Source organism: Squalius cephalus (assembly GCF_949319135.1).
Source record: "Squalius cephalus genome assembly, chromosome: 13".
In the NCBI taxonomy this organism is placed as follows: Eukaryota; Metazoa; Chordata; class Actinopteri; order Cypriniformes; family Leuciscidae; genus Squalius; species Squalius cephalus.
Window position 1 is genome coordinate 27,224,251 of NC_137134.1, and position 16,380 is coordinate 27,240,630.

The 16,380-nt window shown below is 37.6% G+C and overlaps 1 protein-coding gene and 3 long non-coding RNA genes across 5 annotated transcripts in view; 3 read left to right on the forward strand and 1 right to left on the reverse strand.

The window, feature by feature from the left end:
- Window positions 1-16,380, forward strand: part of LOC307169809 (uncharacterized protein) — a 294,785-nt gene that overhangs the window by 97,549 nt on the left and 180,856 nt on the right. The gene's annotated exons all lie outside the window — the stretch shown is intronic.
- Window positions 2,299-3,618, reverse strand: LOC307169438. Of its 2 annotated transcripts, XR_013823135.1 has the most exons (6): window positions 3,483-3,618; window positions 3,282-3,373; window positions 3,083-3,174; window positions 2,899-2,980; window positions 2,700-2,793; window positions 2,299-2,584 (listed from the first exon to the last, which is right to left on the reverse strand). It is a non-coding gene; the product is annotated as an uncharacterized lncRNA (long non-coding RNA). The 2 variants fall into 2 exon arrangements; XR_013823136.1 differs by lacking the exon at window positions 2,700-2,793 and having other exon boundaries at window positions 2,302-2,584.
- On the forward strand, window positions 8,147-9,580 carry LOC307170279. Its single transcript, XR_013823330.1, has 2 exons — window positions 8,147-8,274; window positions 9,044-9,580. It is a non-coding gene; the product is annotated as an uncharacterized lncRNA (long non-coding RNA).
- On the forward strand, window positions 10,467-12,451 carry LOC307170349. Its single transcript, XR_013823354.1, has 4 exons — window positions 10,467-10,530; window positions 10,633-10,742; window positions 11,414-11,821; window positions 12,114-12,451. It is a non-coding gene; the product is annotated as an uncharacterized lncRNA (long non-coding RNA).

Here is a 16,380-nt window from a genome sequence, read left to right on the forward strand (position 1 = left end):
GAACTACGTTTCGTTACCAAATTTTTAGTAGTAACGCGTTACACTACTTTTTACCCGAAAAAGTAGTTACGTTACTGTAACGCGTTACTTTGTAACGCGTTACACACAACACTGCTTAGGAGTGTAATGGAATATAAAAGTTTTGCGTTTACATGAGGAAAAGCTTATTCGCAATATTGCCAAAATTAAATTATAATCGCATTATGAGGGTGCATGAAAATATATACACGAACTATAATACCTCAGAAGATTTGACGCTGCAGGCGAAGTGAGCGTTGAGAGCTAGTGGACATCTTCTTCAGAATCAGCTTTTATTGTAAAGTACAACAACACGTACAAGGAATTTGTCCTGGTGCACAACAATAAAAATAAATTCATATAAAAATCAATAAATAAAAAATACATAAATAATTAACATTAAAACAGTTTTAACTTTGAAAAATATACAACATAGCAGACTGAGTAGTCTGCGATCAATGTAATGTGTGTGAAACAGTGCTGATGAAGCCATTTGGCTATGGAAAGAAACTGTTTTTGTGGCGTGAGGTTTTAGTCTTGATGGACCGCAGTCTCCTGTCTGAAGGGAGTGCCTCAACAAGTTTGTGTCCAGGGTGAGAGAGATCAGCCAAAATCTTCACTCCCCGCTTTAGAATCCAGGAATTGTACAGGTCCTAAAGAGATGGCAAATTGCAGCCTTCTCAGGCTTGACCTTCTCAGCAGAGCGAATGACATGGTTCAGTCTACTTTTATCTTTGGCAGCGTATCAGATGGTGAGGGAGGAGGTGAGTATGGATTTGATGATGGAAGTGTAGAAGTGCACCATTGTTGTCTTCGGCAGGTGAAACTTCTTCAACTGCCGCAAGAAGTACATCCGCTGATGAGCTTTGTTGATCAGAGAGTTAATGTTCAGTGCCCACTTGAGGTCCTGGGTGATGGTAGTTCCCAGGAAGTGGAAAGAGTCCACAGTATTGACAGGGAAGTCACGCAGTATGATGGGGGTGTATGGAGGTGGGTTCTTCCTTAAGTCTACTGCCATTTCCATTGTTTTTAGAGCATTGAGCTCCAGATTGTTCTGACTGCACCAGGACACCAGATGGTCAATATCACACCTGTAGGCAAACTCATCCCCTTCAGAGATGAGCTCGATGAGGGTGGTGTCATCTGCAAACTTAAATATTTTGAAGGACTGGTGACTGGAGGTGAGAAGAGTAGAGGAGACAGACAGACTTAACAACTATATAGCTACTCAAATGGTTTTAGGAAACCGATTGCCGTAAATGATTTAAGTTGATTAAACTCAAATTAATAAAGTTTTATAAGACAAAGGAAAAACATTGGTATAAAGCAGGGTTCCTCAATCTCGGTCCTGGAGGGCCACTGTCCTGCACAGTTTAGCTCCAACCCTGATCAAACACACCTAGCTGTGAGTTTCTAGAGATCCTGACGACATTGATTAGCTTGCTCAGGTGTGTTTGATCAGTGTTGGAGCTAAACTCTGCAGGACAGCGGCCCTCCAGGACCGAGTTTGAGGAACCCTGGTATAAAGAAATGGTCAAAGAAAAGGATGCAGTTATTAATAGTATTTATTGAAAAATCATTTATTTTACAAAAGGTTCTCAGGGATGAATGTTGTGAAAGATGGTCAGTAAGTCTCCTCACTGTCCAGAATACAAAATTGCGCAGTCTGGCGAACTGTGAAAAAACAAACAAAAAAAAAAAACATTAATCTTCCACTGACAAAACTGGTTTACTCACAGCATAAATGCTAGAATAGAGGTTATGCGGGACGTCACCGTCGGCTGGACTGACTGCGGTTATGCCCACTAAGTGGCAAAAAGACTGAGCGGCAGCATTTGTAATGCCGAAAAACATACAAAGCACATCTAAAATGGAAAAGAGCTTTGAGATTGACAGTACAACTAGATTTGACAAGAAAGCCGAGGTTTTATTTTTACAGACTGTCAGACTATGCTGAATTTAGGGGTAAAATCATACCATATATATTGTATTGACAACTCATCAGTTAAATATTTACCATCATATATTCTGAATAATTGTAAATTGAATTAAATAACTGAAATAATCGTCGAAACCAGGCACATATAAAATGTCAGAAAACAGGATTCCTGACTACATGTCAATATCCATGGATAACTGGATCTTTGATAAGTTGTTAGGAACACTATATCCAGTCCAACCTTTAATTTAAACTGATAATCCTTTGTTTTACTCGAGTTTTCTCAGTTTCCCTGTTATTTCCAGTCACGCTGCAGCTCTTTAGCCACTCAGTCTGACTAGGGGGGCGTGTTCTGGCAGGAAAGTGATGTCAGTGCATACCCTTTATATCTCAGCTTGTATTACATTACATTTACACATTTGGCAGACGCTTCTATCCAAAGTGACTTACATTGCATTTCAAGTTGCACATTTTACATTCTTATCAGTTCTCAGTTCTTGCTTTCCCTGGGAAATTACCTTTTTCTTTAGTTTTTGCCATGTGAATGACAGTCGCTGGAGGATAGTCAGTCAGTCTTCTCACTGATATAGATCCAAAAATGCGCAGAACACGTTTGTCTATTCTGAACTGTGAAGAAAAAAAGAAAAAAAACACACACAAAAAAAAATATTAATACATTTTCCACTGACAAAAATGTAATTTACTCACAGCATAATAAACAGAATAGGTCAGCTTGTAGTACCTTTTTCTTTAGTTTTTGCCGCGAGAATGACAGTCGATGTGGAAGATAGTCAGTCAGTCTCCTCAAGACCCTAAATTGCACGGGACAAGTTTGTCTATGCAAATACATGAGAAAACACAAAAATATGAATTACTCTTACACTGACAAAACTGTAGTTTACTCGTCATTATAAATGAGGAAATATGACAGCTTGTATTACCTTTTTTTTTCTCGTATGAATGACGGTCGGTGGTTGATAGTCTCCTCACCGATATCCAAAATTGCCCAAGGGACACGTTTGTCTATGCCAAAATGAGAAAACACACAAAATATTAGTTTTCCACTGTCAAAAAATTGGTTTACTCACAGCATAATAAATAAAGGAATAAGTCAGCTTGTATAACCTATTTCTGTAGTTGTTGCCATGTGAATGACGGTTGGTGGATGGTAGTCTCAATCACTGATAATGATCCAAAATGGCTCGGCACACTTTTGTCTAAGCAAAAATGTGAGAAAACACACAGAAATGAATTAATCTTCCACTGAAAAAACTTAAGTTTACTCACAGCATTAAAAATGAAGAAATAGGTCAGCTTGTATTACCTTTTTTATTTAGTTTTTGCCGGGTGAATGTCGGCAGGTGGATGATAGTCTCCTCACGATATCCAAAATTGCGCGGGACACGTTTGTCTACGCTAAAATGAGAAAAAAAAAAAAATAAAAAAAAAATTTAATTTTCCACTTACGAATCTGTGGTTTACTCACAACATAAAAAATAAAAGAGCATGTCAGCTTTAACGTTACATATTTCTCTAGTTTTTGCCGTGTGAATGACGGTTAGTGGAGTCAGTCTCGTCCTCACTAATAAATATCCAAAATTGCGCGGGACACGCTTGTCTGTAAAAATGTGACAAAACGCACACACATATAAATTATTGTTCCACTGACAAAACTGTCGTGTACTCACAGTACAACTAAGTTACTGCCACTGATTTAAAAAAATCTCTGAGTAAATGCAATGTCGCGTTGGCTTGTCGTTGACGTGACACAAATGGCGTAAGTACATTACTTTAGCTAGTCGGTCTTCTTAAGATGAAGAGTCACGACAATACAACGTTAAACGTATAAAAGTGCTCTAAAGAGGACGAAACAGTTTGCCGTGCTTACCTGTTATATCTTCATGGCCGCCATTCTGTTCCGAGTTACTCCGTGTGTGAGCTGTGGGCCCTTACAAAAAAAACCTACAGGAATCCTGCAGGATTTTAATTTTTTGCTGTAGGTATCCTGCAGGAATTATAAAATCCTGCAGGATTTTTCACTTGTACTGCACATCAGTCCTGCAGGAATTATAAAAATCCTGCAGGATTTTTAAAAAAATCTGCAGGAATTATAAAGTCCTGCAGGATTTTTCACTTGTACTGCACAGCAGTCCTGTAGGAATTATACAGTCCTGCAGGATTTTTCACTTGTACTGCACAGCAGTCCTGTAGGAATTATACAGTCCTGCAGGATTTTTCACTTGTGTTGGATGTTCCTGCATGTTTCTGTTGTACTGAAGGGTTCATTCTAGAACATGTAGGAATGTCCTGCACATACTGCGCTGTACAGCACAAGTGAAAAATCATACAGGAATTTTTTAAAAAATTCCTGCAGGACTGCCGTGCACCTCACGCAGAAACAAAATGTTTGCTTATAGGAGTTTTCCCTGTAATTGAAAAATAAATAAGTCAAAAAATAAATATAAAAAAAATCTACAGGTTTTGGATTCAGGATAGGCTATGTCTAGACTAGAGAATAAAACTCGATAGTTGCTGTAGTTTTATTCATACAATTTTTATTTAATTAGATTCAAGTACATTTCATGGAACTATTTTTGATATATTATGCTCTGGCTGTTGGCAGCAATGAGACAAAACAATGAGTCTTAACAAGTAAATAAAAAAAAATTAAGAGTAAGAATAAATAGGCAATTATAAAAAATAAAAAAAAACATTTCTCTAAATCATTTCAAAATGATACATTTATGCAAACATCCACGACATGTCAATATTCAAGAGATATGAGTCTGTATACTGTACATTTTTACCTTTTATAACATGAAGATGCAGCTATTTTGTTTTTAATCCAACTCCCATCTATTTGGTTGGATGCAAAAAAAATTATTTGCAAGACCTGGTAGGTCCTTGAGGTAGACACAGATTGAATGTATGTCTGTGCATTTGATAAGTTCAACTGAGTCAATCCCTCTTTCTTTTAAAATGCTTGTTGCTGTTATCCCTGATTCTCTGTCTTTGCTGATGTCATTACTTGTTGTTTTCATAACATCAATGAAGGCATGACCCTCTCCTTGCGCATTGCCTATGTCTATAAATGATCGTACTAATGCTATAGACCCATGTTTGGTTTGAACTGCATGGTTGATTCTTTTAGATAAAGATTTTGCTCCTTTTGAATGAATTCGCTTGCCATTAACCACAGCCCTAGAATAAAAACTGAAAGCTTTATTTGCACTAAAACCTGACTCTTGAAGGATATGAGACTCTCTTGGGGTTGGCTGTCGTACATGTGGGCATCCAAGAAACATCACGCTAGAACTACCAATACACTTTGTCACAATATTGGTGCCTCCCAACATTTTTTCAACAAAGCTTTTGCTTTGCTGTGTTTGTTCATCATTGAATACAGCAGCAATGAGTCGTGGAACATGTTGGTAAAGGTTAAACATGTTAACAATTTGTTCTGCTACAGCTTGTGTGCCATGAAAGAGTTTCTGAAGGTGTCCATTCTGGGACTCATATAAGAATGCACTGTGACTCCATAAAGGACCCCAATTTTTCACAGATGCTGCTGCATGTACAAGTATGTGGACATTATAAGACACATGACACTTTCCATACTGAGACTCAAAACGGCCCACAAATGCTTTTAAAAGGCCATCAGCTTTGTCAATGTCGTGGGGGGAAATTGAATCTTGAAGGAGAATGTATGTAGCCTGTACTAGAAGTAGTAAATGGTCAAGATATTGTCTGGGTAAAATGCCGAACAAACAGGGAAGGCTGTAAAATAAGAGAAAGTGTCTGTATTCCGAAGCTTTCCAATATTTACGCAAAGAAATTGAACGGGGTGGTCTTGTTATACTTGTAGGTGGTTTAATGGCAAGTAACCTTCTTTCAATTTGCTCGATTTCTCTTCCAATGTACCAAGGCTCTGTATGGTATTTGGAGTCAAACCATAGGGTAGTCACCAAGTAATATGCCATGCATGTAATCATATGCAAATCCAGAAACCATATTAAAAAACATCAGCAGCATTAGAGGAGATGGACCTTTTACACCATTTCTGCATGTTCCAGAATCAACAGCTTGCTGAGCATCTTTAGTGTGTTTTTTGTGTGATCTCAGCTCTGGCTCTGTTGACTGCAAAGGATACACCCTTGTAAACCCATTACCCTTTTCTACAACTTCACCCTTTTGATAACACCAGTTACAACCATGCTCTCCATTAAATTGCTTGACATTCTGTACAGCACAACGAGCCACTGAATCACAAATGCAAAGCAAACTGTATACATGGACTACTGATTTTTCACCTTTCCACTGACAAGGTAACCCTTGGTTTTCAAGACTTCGCAATTCATTAACAAATGATTGCAGAAACGAGTTCATTTCTGGCTTTTTTGGCCCAAACCACAAACCGCCAAGAATGACATGCTTTGCCCTCAGATTAGGGGGGAGCTCGTTGATTGTGACTTGAAGAGGCCAGATATGAAAAGGAGAAGATTTGAAAATTGGAACACCATCAACATTCCAGGACACTGAAATATTCGCCAATTTTGGGTCATTTAGTGCATCAATCGATTTGTACATAGTGCCATCAAATATGTCTTCAACATTTTTTGAGTTGCGCTTTGTCCTTGACCATTTGTAATTCAAAGACTGACAAAAATCTGTAACTTGAAATTTACCTCTTAATTGATCTGAAATAGATAACTTGATAAAGACAGAGCTAGATTTGATTAGGTTTTCCATGTCCCCTGGGGTACCATTGCATGAAGCACAGTGGGTGGGGATTTCATTACCAAAGAAATATTGGCAGGATGGGCAAATATACTGGACTTCAAAAGTGTCACAGTGAAAGGATTTCATGAACTTGTATAAGCTATCTGGAACACCATTGGTTGAATCAGGACAGTGGAGATTGATAAGATCTAACAAGTCACTCAAAGCCACTTTGGATGTTGTATGCCTGAGGCTGTAGGCAAGTATACACAGCAGAGATTCTTCATTAGTGATTTTGGCATTTGGATATATTTTTTCCTCACTGGCACACTCCTCTCTTTCTTCTGTGCTTCCCTCACAAACTGCACTGTGGTTTCTGACAATCTAGAAAGTAAATATTGCACTAATTACAAGCTGACACATAAAGAAGTGTGTGCTTTAAAAAAAAGCATGAGGCTATAGACTAGATACATATTCTAAACTTTATTCTCACATGAGTCTGTGGAAAGTTCTCATCAGCTGTGCTAAAAACATCACCCTCGTCATCAGCAGAAAAGCCTTCCTGTTAGAAATTGTGCATTTATTGCACATTAAAACAAAATCCATATGAACACTGATATTTACAAATGTATGCAAAAAGCATTGGATTAAAAAAAATATCAGAAATTCATTCTCACATCAGCATCTGAAAAGTTTCCATCAGCATCGCTGACGACCTCATTCTCTTCATCAGTAGAAAAGTGTCCCTGTGAGACATGTACAGGTACTTGGACCACTAGTTTTATGCATGTACTTAAATTTTGTAAATGTTCTGGCTGATAAAGGATCAAAGAATTGCCAACCTTATGACAACAAGGAAGCACAATTCTAAAGAAGATTAACTTAAAAAAAAAAAATGTAAGAAAAATAAAAAAAATAAAAAAGCCTATTCTCACATGAGCATCAGGGCAGTTCCTGTCAGATTTGCTGATATTGTCACCACTGTCATTCATTGGAAATGTTTTCCTATAAGTATGAAATTATAAACATACAGGAGCATGTTAGACATGGTTTCTTGACTACAACAAATGGCCATGAATTTATCACTGAAAATGTTTTTTAGGCCAACATTAAAACCTGAATTACTTCAACTATATCGGGAATAAGCCATGTCTTGTATGATCTTCTCTTTTTTGCTCCTGAAGAAGAAAAAAGAGCAGATTTCTTGCTTATTTGATTAATGTAAGTCAATATGTAATTGTACAATAAGAAACAAATTGCCTAAAATACAGTTATTTGCATTCAGCAACCTATTATATTCTGTGTCCATCGCCTTTTTGTAGCTGCGGGAATAGGTGCCTCTTCATTTAAGTACACTTTATACTCCATATCCTTCAAAAAGAAACACGATAGTGTTATTTCTTTGTAAATATAATAAAGAATATATTTTTTGCATTACCCGAATAGCTTAATCCAAATGAGAACATTTCCTAAAAATGCCTACAATAATGAATCTGGGTATTTGACAAAATTGACTTAGTTAATTGGAAGACATATTTTATTTTAGAAGGCTATTTTTTTAAAGAAAAGAAAAGTTTGGTTGTAAAAGTCTTAGTGTTGTCTTTCACCCTGAAAAAGACGCTCGTGTAATTTACATAAAGAACCGGTAATTAATCTTTTATTTTAAAAAGAAAAGTTTGGTCGTGAAATACTCCGTGTTTTAAAGGGATACTCCACTTTTTTTGGAAATTGGCTCATTTTACATCTCCCCCAGAGTTAAACAGTTGAGTTTTACCGATCTCCGGGTCTGGGGGTCCCACTTTTAGCATAGCTTAGCATAATGAATTGAACCGGACAAGACCATTAGCATCTCTCTAAAAAAAATGAACAAAGAGTTTCGATATTTTTCCTATTTAAAACTTGACTCTTCTGTAGTTACATCGTGTACTAAGACCGACGGAAAATGAAAAGTTGCGATTTTCTAGGCTGATATGGCTAGGAACTATACTCTCATTCCTGCGTAATAATCAAGAAACTTTGCTGCCATACCATGAGTGCAGCAGGCGTAATGATGTGACGCAGCACCTGATAATAGTCCCCAGCTCAGTAGCCTATTATCAGGCGGCACACGCTGCGTCATATCATTACGCCTGCTGCACTCATGGTATGGCAGCAAAGTTTCTTGATTATTACGCAGGAATGAGAGTGTAGTTCCTAGCCATATCAGTCCGGTTCAATTCATTATGCTAAGCTATGCTAAAAGTGGGACCCCCAGACCCGGAGATCGGCTGAATGGATTCGAAAACGGTAAAAGTCAACTGTTTAACTCTGGGGGAGATGTAAAATGAGCCTATTTCCAAAAAAAGTGGAGTATCCCTTTAATAAGAGATCTTTCACCCTGAAAAAGAAGCTTGTGTAATTTACATAAAGAACCGGTAAATTAATCTTTTCACTGAGGTGACGTGTTTCATTGACGCCCACTTGCTTTGTGTAGCCGATTCACGTGACACCATTGCACGTCATTCATCAACTGTCACTTTGTATCGTGAAGGTAAGTCCGCCTTTTATTATATAATTATATCGTTATAATGCTTTAAATTACTGTTTTGTTATAAATTTCTAAATTAATGTGTATTTGTAACACTAAAACATATGAAGATGTTTTTCTTTTCTTTCTTTTTTTTTGCTGTCGATGATACATTATAGGCCAATGTATTATATTATAGCCTATAATTACCATATACCGCCTATATCAAAACTTTTTTTAATAAATGACTATAAAAAGTAAGCTTTATCTATTGCTAACAAAAACCATTACTTTTTTTTGCTAATAATTAATATCATTGTACCTTTTTGTTACCTTAGATTAGAAATAAATTATCTGCACCGGACGAGACCGTGAGTCGCTGGCTGGTTGCGTTAAAGGTAACACTGTTGTCATGGATACAATCAGCTGAAGGCAACAGATAAATGTGAATGATGAGACTTTAGAGTTTTGTACACCTTTGGATTAATATATATATATATACACACACATTCATATATATATATATATACACACACACACACATTCATATATATATATATATATATATATATATATAATTATTATTATTAATGAATAAATGTATTCATGTACGTTCAATTGTATGTATGTAAATATGTATGCATGTATTTATTTATTTATTTATTTAGAAAATGAGCAAAACATGGGTTCTGGTGGAATGGAGGGAGGAGCCTCCCACCTATGATATTGTCCCTAAAAAGGACATACTAAAAAAAAAGTTTGAACCTGGAGATGTGGATGTGGCTTATGAAGAGGAAAGTTCCCCAGCCACAGTTATAGATTTTGATGGTAAAAGTTCAGCAAACAAGACTTAATCATGATATAGAAGATATGTATTTCCTACTTTATTTTTGTCCCTTCAGAGAGCAAAGATACCCTTCAGGAGGAGGATGTTTAGGCTAGAGGGGGAAAGAAAAAATCAGCCATGTTTGCAAAATGATGCAAAAAGAGTAGCAAAGAAAAAAAACGTACACTCCAACTCAGTCCCCATCTCACTCCAAAACGTCCCCATCATCTGATCGAGAGCCTCCGGTCAAACATCAAGTAATACCTATATCTTTTAAATGGCTACTTTTATTTTTCATTATGCGTATTTAAATCACAAATATTAATGACACCGAGATACTAATATTGTGTGTCCATCTTTAGGTCATCCACCGAAAGGACAGTATGTTAATGCAAGAGATTAACAGCATGGAGAGTCATGCTGGAGAGCATTCAAGCCGAGAAACTCAACTTCAGAGAGAAATTCTTAAATTAAAAAAAGAAAATGAGAATCTAAGAGCACTTAATATAGCTCTGCAACAAGGTATTCTTTTTTTCTTAATGTATTTCTGTCTATCCATCTGTATAATAATTTATCAGTCAGTGTGGTTGTCTGTTAGTAATCATTTATTTTGTATTTTTTAAGAAATTCTTCCAATGCTCAAGTGCAGCATGAACCAGGACACTCATGTTGCTCAACAACCACAAGTTGCTCAACAACCACAAGATTCAAGCCAGAAGAATCCCCCTGAAAAGGTGAATACAAATATATTAGTTTGTTTATATAGCCTATATTCACGTAAAGTGTTGTGCAGAAGTCGTAGAAGGCATGTTAACTTCTTCATGTTTCATTTTACTTTTGTAACAAAATACACATTTGGTATGTGTGATGAGGTTCAGTTTAGAAATAATAAGGAAGGAAGAAGACAGGGGTCGGCTTGAGCTGGGACGCTCGCTTTATTCACGTTTCTCACAAACAAAACAAAAGGTGCGCACAAAGCGCGTTCACCGTGCATAAGCACAGCCACAAAACACAATAACTCAGAATATTCTCTCGATGACTCTTTCAGGTTCTCAGCAGCACACACGAGGTCCCAGCTCGTCTCTCTCTCTCACTCTCTCCCACTCCGGTTTATATCCGGTCTCTCCACGGCAATTACTGAAATCAGACACAGGTGTTCATCATCTGCACTTGATCTACATACACTCCGCTCTGTCCCGTCCTCTCTCTCCCGCTACAGACTCCGCAAAACCACGCCCCCCTCGCCACAGTATGATCACCCCCTTGACTATAAAACAGCTGGCAAACTAAACCAAAATATATCACTTTTTTGTTGAAGAATCTAACAAGCCTAACACTTTTGCACAGTATGTAGTCAAAGTTATATGCTTTTAGATATAGTGTCCCTAACTTTTTTTCTTGACAGACACAGGGGCTAGGAATTAGTTCAGCTGTCCTGACAAGTTGTGGACGGGGGGCACATCATGTTCTGCCATGGTCAAAGATCTGGCAGTGGCAGTGTTTGGGAGAGAGACACTTGCCACACATGGGCTGTCTGGAAGGGCTGGCAATGCTAACAAAGGCGCTATGGCAAAGCCAGCTCTTGACCAGGACAAAGTTGTGCTGATCCTAGGTGAGAAAAATGTCCTGCTTTTTTTCTTTACGCAAACATGATGTTGCAGTTATAGTGCAAAATTGTAATAATGTTATCACATATGATAAGTGTAATTGCATTTACAGACACAGTACAAAAAAAGTTCCCTGATGTTCCAAAAAAGTTCATCAGGGCAGCACTAAGAGAAAAGTTAAATGATGAGCACAAGTTACGAGTAAGGTAATAATTTGTCATACAACACACACGCTCATGCTCACACACTCGCTCATGCTCTTTCTCTCTCTCTCTCTCTCTCTCTCTCTCTCATGCTCTCTCACACGCAAACACATACTCATGCTCTCCCTCTCTCTCTCTCTCACACACACACACACACACACACACACACGCTCATGCTCTTTCTCTCTCTATCTCTCTCTCACACACACACACACACACACACACACACACACACACACACACACACACACACACACACACTTTTTTAAATTTCTCTTTTTTTCTTGTTTTTCAGGAAAACAGTGTAGAGGCTTCATTTAACGGATCAGAGCAACATTTGGCTGTGAATTGGACTCTGCTTCGCTCTGCTCTTACAGTTTCAATAAATACAATAAATAATTTGTGAAAATACATTGTTTGTTGTGAAGTTATTCCCCCTGCATGAATCCTACAGAAGACATAAGAAGACCTGTATAATTGCATATATATCCACAACAGTCCTGCAGGAACTTTGAATATTATATTTTAAAACCCTGCAGGGATGTAATTCCTGCATGTTTTCCTTCACAAAATTCCTGCAGGTATTCCTTCAGGAAAATGAGCTGAAAATCCTGTAGGAAATCCTGTAGGAAATCTGCATAATATTCCTGCAGGATTCCTGTAGGTTATTTTTGTAAGGGGGGGATGGGCAGATTGAAATAAATACGCGGGGTTTTCCGGTGCGTGAGGGAGAACGCCGTAAAAAGACCTAAATGTAGGCTTCGAATGAAGCTGAAACCCTTAAATGTATTTATTTAAGTGTTTATTTCATTTCATTATACAAAAGTAATTTCTTGAAAAATAAAATTTAAAAGCTAAAATAACAAATAGGTTATTCATAACTTATTCGGTTTTAGTTCTGCTTAATACATTGCAGTTTTTGAGTTAATATCACATATTTTATTAAGTTAAACTAAGTTTTTTAAAAAAATAAGTTAAATGTACTCATTTAGTTTAGTAACTTTCAGTGTTAGGTTTTACAGTGTGGAATCAGGCACACTCAGTTGAGAGTTTGTCCTGTAGCAGAGCAGAGATGATTGTGTTAAAAGCAGAGGTGAAATTTAAGTGATGGATTTAAGATAGGACATCACCAGGTGCTCAAAAGGACTTCATTACCACAGATGCCTTGAGCGACCAGTCTGTAGTCATTAAGGGATGATGGTGGAGGTCTTAAAGCAGGCTGGAACATGGGCCATGTTACATGGCAGTAACATGTCTGTAAACACTGGAGACAGCTGATCAGGTTTCTGTCTCTTGAAGACTTTATTAACGTCTCTCTGGGATATAGAGAGTCGTTCTTCTAGTGGGAAAGGAGAGGGAGGGTGCCGTTGAATTGGGCATCTATGAAGTGACCTCAGCTGCTATTGTGGTGGAGGAGGTGAAGCTGATGGGCTGGGGCTGAAGCGGATGGCTGGTGTCGCAGGTGATGGTATCCAATGTTTTTTCAAAGCAACAGTAGAAGTTATTCATGCTGTTGGCCAGATGCAAGTTATTAGCAGAGTGGGGGGCTTGCAGTTTGTGATCTATCTAAGCCCTTTCCAGACAGAAGCAGATTTATTGGCTGAGAACTGTTGTGGTAGTTTCTCAGAGTACAGCTGTTTAGCTTCTCTCACTGGTTTGTTAAACTTGTACTTTGACTGAACTGACATGATTCTGTCCCCACTTTTAAATGCCTTAAATGCAACTTTTAAATGACATTATTGTGTCTCACAGAAGCTTATGCATTAAGTCACAGACTCTGTGTATTCATCCAGACTGTTGGTAGCAGTTCTTAATACATCCCACTCAGTTCAGTCCAAGCGTGCCTGCAGTTCCTCTACTGCCTCTCTGGTCCACTGCTTTGATTTGTTCACAGTCAAGTTTGGAGAGTTTTAATTTCATACAGGAATTAAATGGACCATGACGTGATCAGACCGTCCCAATGCAGCTCGGGGGACGGCGTGATAAGCTCTACTTACTGTAGTATAACAGTGATCCAGAATATTTTCCTCTCTGGTGTGAAGTTACCTTTGTTAAAGGAACACACCAACTTTCTGGGACTTTAACTTATTTACCGTGTCCCCCAGAGTTAGATAAGTGCATGCATACCCTATTCATCTCTGTGCTTGGCGTAACACTGTCTGACACACCCACCGCTAGTCTATCTTAGCACAAAGACTGGAGGTAAACGGCTCCATCTAGCATACTGCTCCCAATAAGTCACAAAATAATGCTAACATTTTCCTATTGTATTTCATCATCATCATCAAGACTAACTCAGAGTTGCCTTGCAAATTTATATACATTTACGGGGAGGGATTTACAGTGAGGTTGAACAAAGCATGCAAATTAGGTATACAGGTTAAGGTAACACCCTAGACTGTGAGGGTCTGGCCAATCCTAATTTAATCAGCATAAGGCTTCAAGAGCCATTTGGGTCCGAAAGCCATTTGCAGAACAAAAGGTGAGATTCTGAGTGAATCATTCGTGTGCTAATCCCATCAGTCTGAGTGAAACTGGGACTCCAAGAGCCATTTACAGACAATAAGGAGAAAACAGGAAAGGCAACTTTGCTGAGCAGAATCATTATCTTACCCTTAAACACTAAATACAATATTCTTTACCGTGATGCTATGTAAGGAAGCATATCTGAAAACATATTCTTAAATTTTAACCCTTCAATATAGGAACAGGCAGACGATCTGAAAATATTGAAAAAATATTCAAAATACAGTAAATAAGAGAGCTGTGATATTTGTCAGATATTTGCCATGTTCATATTTAAAATGGAGTTTATGACAAAAGTTCACAAATTAATATGTATGTCATCATCTATCATTTCATAATATTTACAATGTTAAAGATGAATATGTCAACAGGGCAAGTAACTGTTAACTCACCATAGACAGTAATATTAAACATGTTTAATTGAGTCTCTTTGTTCAAGCTGGTGACTTTATAGAGTCCAGAGTCTGTGGTTCTGGTGTTTGTGATGGTCAGAGATCCAGTCTTCTCATCCAGCTTCAGTCTGTCTCTGAATCTCTCATTAACAATGTCATAAGTTAACGTGATCTGATTCTCCCCTTTCTTCAGTTCAGCTATGAGCGTGTCTTTAAGTCCGAACTTCAGCATTATTATTTCATCTCTCTGTATTTCAGTAAGATCAATATTTAGAGTGACTGGATCTCCCTCCATCACAAACAAACACTCAGTACCAAACACACCTGGAAAACAGACAGAAACAGAAACCAAAGGAAAGTCAGTTCTGTTCATCTTCACAAGTCTCTGTTTAGCTGTTTATTGTTCATGCCATACAAAAGTCTCCAAGCCTGACTGTCTCTACAGTAACAAACTCTGAAGTTGAAGTAGATTTGATACTATTTTAAATGGGCAAAATAACATCTTAGTGAGAACAATAATGTAGCTGCTAGAAGCGGTGATATTTCTAGGAGAGTTTTCCTATTTTTCTATAAATAGGATTGTTTTTAAGAGATGTTTTAATAGACTCCTTGAAACCTTAAATGTCTCAAAATGTCTCCAGTTAATTGACTGATCTGCCAGCAACATTAGGCTAATTATTGTTTTTATTATTAATTAATTATTAATATTAATTATTTATCACATAAGGCGCATTTAAATCATCATTAATAAACATTTAGTCTGTACTAAAAACTTAATAATTGAAATCTCGAAAACACATTATAACTTACCGGCCAGACGCCACGAGCACAAACAGAAGACGATCGCGTGAAACATTTTCCTCCCCAGTTCGCGGAACAGTTTCAAAAACAACTTCAAATTTTGACCAGGTGAAAATAAACACAACATTAATGTTGTAATAATAACGGTAAGATCCCTGCTTTCTTCAGAAAACACTCTGTGATTTCTTATGACGAAGGAGAGTCTGGACCTGAAGTTTAGGCTGCAGTTTAGTTTTTGAACTTTAGGGTACAATATCTTCCTTATCATCATTATAAAGCATTAAAGGGATAGTTCACTTTGAAATTAATTTTTGATATGTTTTAGCTTACCTCAAGGGCATCCAACATGTAGGCGTCTTTGTTTCCGCAGTAGTTTCAATTTTGATATTTTTAGGTCAAACCGTTCTTGTCTGTCAGTCATATAATGCAGGTCGATGGTCACTGTCTCAAAACACAAGCACAGAGTCCAAATTAAAACAAAAGACTGCGGAAACAAAGACACCTACATGTTGGATGCCCTTGAGGTAAGCTAAAACATATCAAAAATTAATTTCCAATGTGAACTATCCCTTTAAGACCTGCGCAGACACAGGATGAGCAGCGCCCTCTGCTGGCTTCACGAACACCCCTTTTACTTCCAAAACAGAGCTCGGTCAAGGAGTAGCCCAAGAAGAGCTCGGTCTTCTTGGGATGAGACGAGAGAGACACCTCTCTGTGAGGTGTATTTTTATTCGACATGTTAATGTGGATTAAGAGCAAAGTATGTTATTAATATACAAACCTTCAAATAAGTAAAAGTGTTTGTTGAGAAGGTTTCCTCAAATTCCATATATCAGGTTTGTA